Here is a 7,500-nt window from a genome sequence, read left to right on the forward strand (position 1 = left end):
CATATATATACATATATATGTTTACACACACACACTTACATATATATATATATATATATGTGTGTGTGTGTGTGTGTGTGTGTGTGTGTGTGTGTATAAAATTATTATTATTATTATTATTATCATAATTATTACTATTATCATTATCATTATTATTATCATTTATATTATTATTTTCTTTTCATTATTATTATTATTAGTAGTAGTAGTATTATCATTATCTTTTTCATTATTATTATCTTTATTATTATTATCTTTTTATTATTATTATTATTATTGTTATTATTATTATTATTATTATTATTATTATTATGATTATTATAAGGCGCAAAATCATGTATTCCTAGTTCAGTCAAATAACATCTGATGAAAGTTGGAGGAACGTCCGAGTTGTCTGTCATTATGAGAGTGTTGAACTTATATCTATCTATATATATACATTTATATATACATATACACACACACACCGACATACGTGTGTGTGTATATATATGTATATATGCATATGTGTGTGTGTGTGTGTGTGTGTGTGCGTATGCGTGTGCGTGTGCGTGTGCGTGTGCGTGTGCGTGTGCGTGTGCGTGTGCGTGTGCGCGTGCGTGTACGTGTGCGTGTACGTATGCGTGTATGGTATGGACTCTCTCTCACACGCACCAACATACGTACACTGTACGTATGTTGGTGCGTGTGAGAGAGAGTCCATACCAATTCCAAAATAAAAAAAGAAACGGATGTCATTAACGTAACAGAATGTCGCTGCGTCGTTCTTTCCAACGTTATCATCAACTTTTTGTGTCAATATTGTTTTGTTTTTGTTTTTTCACGAAAGTAAAACGAATGTAAAGCCGAATGGAAATGGGAATCAAATGATTAATCGATGTAATTACGGCGAAAATACAAATAGCTTATATTAATGGGATAAATACTACAAGACAAACGAGCGTTAATACAGAAGCTTAAATATTTGTTATGCTGAACACGCGTAACACTAACAGGAGGTACTTGCATATTCAACTAGACAGAATAGGATAATTATACTATACTGTCTCTGCTATGCATAGAAGTTAGGATTAAGTGACGAGCCACAGCAGTAAAATGGAACCAAGTAATACCGTAACTACTTGAGGTAGTAATGTAGCCTATGGACAAGGATTGCAGTAAGCAATGGAATACATCAATACTTACCCTTAGTAGATGGTTATGAAGACTGTAAACATTAGACCCACTAATACATGCTGTCGATAACTAGGGATACAGTCATCCTTCAAAATATAGAAAAGTAACAATGAGAAATAAAGTGTTTACTTTTCTTCTGTATAACCTACAGCCAAAGTGGAGGAGATTGGAATACAGGGCAAGGCGATACACAAGAGTGGTTCGGGCTCCCCTCATAGGCATATCCAGGCCGAGGTCCAGCTTCGCATGTCTGGCTTACAGGAGTGGTGTTCAACATAACGATAGATATATTAGGGTCTCGCATAACAGAACGCAGGCCAGGCTGTGCTTGAACAGGATTGATATATGTCTCATCGAGGGCTGCCGAAGAGCCAGGGTTGTTTGGACTTGTTGTTACAACGACAACGAGGAGTCTTTTCTTTGCAATAATGTACCCTCACCAATCTTAGTCTGCACCAGTTCTACTCTCTGCATCTATTGATCTTCACCGCAAATATACCCCAGTTCTTCTCTGATCTATCCCAAAATACGCCTCAGACTTTCACTCTTTAACACTAATTGACATCAGCATCAACTCCGATACCAAAATCTATTCAGTTGGTTCCAGAGCAGCCATAAACTTTCCTCATGGACCATCATTAACCTTCTGCTTAATCATTTACTAATATTTACCACAAATCTGCTATTAATCTATCTTCATCTACCCCAAAATACTCTCATAAACTATCATCAACAACTTTAATCTACCCCCTAATATCTAATGTATCCAAAATGTAACTGGACATTTTCTAATGTACTCTGGTTCGCCAACAAAACTTGACCAAAAGGTCCCATGAGCCATATAAAGAGCAGCCATTATAAACTTCATCACGATCCGACAGTAATTGCATATCGTAATTTCAAAGAAGCTTTCGATCCACATATTTTGTTTTACTTAATCAATGTGTTTACTGCCTACAAAAGAATCGATAAACCTACGTTATATATACGAATTCCAATTTAGTGATATAGCATTATTCTCACAGGAATTATTGTTAATATCCTACATTAAGCACCATAAATAGATCGGGATCATTTGCATTTTACATGGCATCATCATTTAACAGCAACGCTAACTTCTCACTTTGAAACAGCACCTTGCCCTAGCACCTAATAAGAGAGTGCATTCAGGCCTGTACCTTTCTCCGTTTCCTTTCTGACAACGGACTATTCTTCAGTGATTAAAAAAACGTATCCTTACAGCACTACGGACACTAGGATACTCAACCGTTAGGGAATAGGTACATGTGCCCATTATCTCACACCAAAGAATCCAATTATCGAAAAAACGTATGAATAAACAGAAGTTTCCAATTTTGCCTGAGATTGCATGTTTGTATTTCTGTTCCGGGAGCTCTAGTCTCGGAATTCGTTAATGAAACTATCATTCTATGATGCAAAAAGTTCCGCATTCTTCTTAATGAAAATATATACCATCTCGACAGGAAAATGAAAATTTTAACCTTGAAAATAGAGGGCAATACAAATAACGTTGATGATTAACTAAAGAAAATAGCAATTTCTCTGAACCAGCCATTCATGTGTTGCAGGTACACATATTGCGCTACGCACACACTTACTTGACAACCTTTCACACATTCACCGATATCAGCACGCTTACAACATGCATTCTTCGTACATATATTCATGCATATACTACACATAGACGCGCATACACACATACATTTATGCATACATACATGAACACGCACACACACACATATATATACATATGTGTATGTATACATACATATGCTAGAAAAACTCACAATGCAAAAATTAGAATTACTGAAAATAAACCGAAATCCTGATGCTTTCCATCCTCGAACCTGAAATGGAATCCAGGAGGAAAGAGTGTGTAGCGGGCCTTCTACCGTAGGTTCAACTCGGTAGAGCGTTTATCTATTCAAATATATGCGTATGTGTGTGAATGTGTGAGTGTGTGTGTGTGTGTGTGTGTGTGTGTGTGTGTGTGTGTGTGTGTGTGTGTGTGTGTGTATGTGTGTGTGTGTGAGTGAGTGTGAGTGTGAGTGTGAGTGTGTGTGTGTGTGTGTGTGAGTGTGAGTGTGAGTGTGAGTGTGAGTGTGAGTGTGAGTGTGAGTGTGAGTGTGTGTGAGTGTGAGTGTGAGTGTGAGTGTGAGTGTGTGTGTGTGTGTGTGTGAGTATGTGCGTGTGTCAAGTTTGTTAAAAAAATAGTTATCTATTCCCTGATAGCTGAGAGTCTATAGATTTATAAGAAAATGCAATTTTGAGATAGAAAAGCCGCTTAAATACTTTCATATCTTACTTTGGTTCACCGACCACGTGGGTAAGACATAAATACTTTCACTATCTGCTGGATTCACTTGTCATCCTCGCAGAGTTCACGAAAATACAGCAACAATGAGAATTTTATCGTTCGTGAGAACCTTGCGTCGTTAAATTTTCCCGAAGCTAATAACCTCATCTTCACTCAGACTTCTTTTTGACTATTATTCTTTGAGTTCGCGGGTTAACTGTCTAACGATTGCTTGTTTAAAGAAGAAAGAAAAAAACAGACAAATGTATTTGTTGTAAAATAATGAAAAACGAGTCAGGTCGAAAGAATATTCCAGCACAACAAACTCCCCATGTGGCAACGCGTATAGAAAAGATACCTGTGGCCGCTAGAATAGAAATATTTTGTGATGTCTCTTTCAAAAATAATATACAGTGAAATATACTGTGTGATATTTTCATATTAGATGAAAACTAAAATTACTGATGATAGGCTCTCTCTTCGACCATGTGTACACACTGAACAGAAAAATATCCTGCCGAAATTCAATCGAAAGAGTCCTTTTTGATGTTGCGATAATTAAACGCTCGCCCTCCTGTAACCTTTTCTGGACTGAATATATGCTACATTATTAAATGACACACACGATAAAACTTTAAAGGATATAGTCCAAACATGGCAATGAACACTCCGCGTCACACATCTCTCCTATTAATCAAAGAAGCTAATATTTGGAACGGTAAAACGTAAATAGGCAACTGCGGCGAGGAGAGCACAGCAGCATGTGGAGAGCGAAGTCAGTTCTAGTTGAGGATTCACTCAAATTAGAGCGCGAAGATTTAGCTCTTGCTTGACAAACCCCCTCTCTTTTCGTGCAAGAAGTAACGAAGACTGTCTTCAATTAACATCATCTTGTATTGAAGATTTGGTAAGTATTCAGGAGAATTCGGTGTTGTAGAGTGTTGCTTGGCATTTATGTTTTCCCTTAAGAAAGAAGTGTGCGTACTGGAAGCCCTCTCCGTTGCCATCTGCGGGCATCAGCTTCCAACCTTTGACAAACAGGTATAGCAGAGGGCTCTGTTTAACGGCGGTCTGTTCCCGTTACTCGGACTTCATGTTGTTATTCGTTTTTTTTTGTTTTGTTTTGTTTTGTTTTTTATTATTGTTTTTAGTAGCCATTGCGTGCAAATTAGAGTACTCCCCCTAAAACAGTAAGCGTTGAGTCTTGAACTTATTTTGGAGTTTAATATTCCAGCCAGATTATTAGAGAAGCTGTTTTAAAATGGCAAGATTTGTTGTAGGTCGCATGACGGTACGGCATCCGCGATCCTCCGCTGAATTAATACCCAATAATTGCCTTTTATGGAGGTGCTTGATGGTAGAAGGCGGTTGTTCTCCTGCCTTGATGTAGATTATATGCATGCCATCAGGCTAGGCAATGATGATTGGTTACATGGTGATGTCTAAGAACTGGCGGCTGCCAGATAGCGGCTAGAACAGGCTCTGCCGGAATTCATATTTATGTTATCAGTATTTTTGCTGCTATCATTATTGTTATTGTAGTGGCAGTTATTTTCAATACTAGTGTTTTTGTTTTGTTATTGTCATTGCCATTTAATCATTATTATTAATACTCTTATTATCATCAGTATTTTTATTATCATTATTATTGTTATTGTTAAAGTCACCATCATTATCATTATTATATCATATTATTATTATTATTATTGATCTAATCATTATGATTATCATTATTATATTATTATATCGTTGTTATTATTATTACTGTTATTATTGTCATTATCATCATTATTATTGTCATTATTATTTTTGTCATTATTTTTGTTTTTATTATTACTGTTCTAATTTTATCATCGGCATCCCATGGTAGAGAACCACCAGTTGTACCCAGCTTATTTCATCTTTACATCATAGAATCTCTTATTGTCTGTGACGGTGATTCGATGCATCGCAGACGAGCGCTCCAGAGATTAGGCCCCTTCCAGAAGGTGCCGCGGGCGCCCTTGCCACATATACTTAAATGATGATGTTATACTCGCACTAGAAGCCCTGGCGATCGCGGACCCGCTCGTTACACAAGGGCAGCGCCTTCAGCGACGAGGCAGCTGCCGTGGACGCAACGGTCGACTGGGGGTGAATCGTATATTTCGTTTTTCTCTCATTAATGCGAGTGTTGGAATCATACACAAGTAGATGACCGGAAATTTTTGTTTTTTCGTATTCTTCTGTAAACGAAATAACTTGACTAGATCTTCATTCCACCTTTTATCTGGACCCCAGAGAGCTTTTATGGAACCCAACACGAATGTGAGTTTTTTACTATATAATTTTCGAAACTGTTGTGCACCGGGTCTGGAGTCTTTCCGGGAATTCAAGGAAGTCGGATGTTTTTTTTTGCTTGGAAAATCACGTAACGGGATTTCCTGAACGTCTTTTCTGTGATAATCAGTTCCTTCCGTTAAATTGTAATATTTATTTATTGAAGTATTAACATTCATTTTTTTTAGTTTGCTTAGCCAGAGAGAGAGAGAGAGAGAGAGAGAGTGTGTGTGTGTGTGTGTGTGTGTGTGTGTGTGTGTGTTTGATGGAAAGAGAGAGTGAGAAAGAGAAAGAGAAGGAAGGAGAGAGAGAGAAAAAGGAGAGAGAAGAAAAAAGGAAAGCGAGAGAGAGAAAGAGTAAAAGAGAGAAAAGGAAAGCGAGAGAGAGGGAAAAGAGAGAGAGAAAAGGAAAAAGAGATAGAGTGCGAGAAAAGGAGAGAGAGAAAAAAGGAAAGAAAGAAGAAAGGAAAGAGAGAGAGGGAGGAAGACGGGGAGGATTTTTTACTGCTATTTCGGGAGTATTATGTTGTAAATATAAGTGCTTTAATGATAAACAACATATACAGCTAACCTGCTGTTCATCAGTATATATATATATATATATATATATATGTATATATGTATATATATTTCGTCTAAATACCTTCTATTAACATGAAACGGTAAAATGATTTTGCCCGCAAGCACTTGAACATCACAAAAACACTCGACCAGCGACACCGCTTCACCTCGATTCTGCAAAAGCGTTCATGATCTCGAGTAGTGAGCGTGTTTCGCCCCCTCTTCGCAGTGCACTTCAATACGCAAGGAGACTACTGAGCAACAGAACGGGTTCGTATTCAAGGACTCCGGGATTATCTTTAGTTTTTTGCGGCGCCCAAGTTCGGCATATGTCAGATAACCAAAACGCATTCCGTGAATGTAAATGAACTGGTATTTTTTGAAGAGTTAATTCTCATTTTCATTCTCCGTCGGATCAGATGAGATAATTTAATGTGCTTAATACTTCTACCACCACCACCACTTTTTTTTTTTTTTTTTTTAACTATTGTTCGTGACAAAGATGATAACCGATAATGATAAAGATGGCAGTGATATTCATGATATATATATATATATGTGTGTGTGTGTGTGTGTGTGTGTGTGTGTGTGTGTGTGTGTGTGTGTATTCATAGCCGAAATAAAGTGATGATGACGAAGGCGATAGTCGCAGTAATGTTATAGTTACAATATTATTTTTCTCTGCATCCCGAGAGAGTTGTGGGGGGCAGACAGATATATAGATAGACAAAGAGAGATGATAAGAAAGAGAATAGGGGAAGGAAAGAAAGACAGACAGAGAGAGAGAGGTAGGCAAATATAGAGAGGAGGGAAGGGGAAACAACGCCGCATTCAAAGACAGATGTGCATTCGAAGCAGGTGGCCTGCATTACGTGCCTTGACTCTCGATTGATCAGTCCCGTTTTGTTGTATTTGAAGCGATATGCTATTATTAGAATTTTGTGTGAACATATATTTGGAAGAAAGGAAAGGGAAATGGATTTAAGGAGGTGAAGATAGTCAGGAAATGTAATTTATGAACATACAGTAGGAACTCCGTGAAAGTATTGTATTTTAGTAGCCTGAGTAATGATACATTGGAAATTGCTCATCCGGAAATGCTGGGTGTTTACATACAAATTTCAGCAC

The 7,500-nt window shown here is 37.5% G+C and overlaps 1 protein-coding gene across 1 annotated transcript in view; it reads left to right on the top strand.

Annotated features, from left to right (window-relative positions):
• The first annotated feature begins 4,248 nt into the window (after positions 1 to 4,248).
• Positions 4,249 to 7,500, top strand: part of LOC125044983 (cysteine and glycine-rich protein 1-like) — a 32,877-nt gene continuing 29,625 nt past the window's right edge. Inside the window, exon 1 of the mRNA XM_047641981.1 lies at positions 4,249 to 4,400. The gene's annotated coding sequence lies outside the window, so the exon portion shown is untranslated. The remainder of the gene's footprint in view (positions 4,401 to 7,500) is intronic.

The sequence above is a fragment of the Penaeus chinensis genome, chromosome 36, assembly GCF_019202785.1.
Source record: "Penaeus chinensis breed Huanghai No. 1 chromosome 36, ASM1920278v2, whole genome shotgun sequence".
NCBI lineage: Eukaryota > Metazoa > Arthropoda > Malacostraca > Decapoda > Penaeidae > Penaeus > Penaeus chinensis.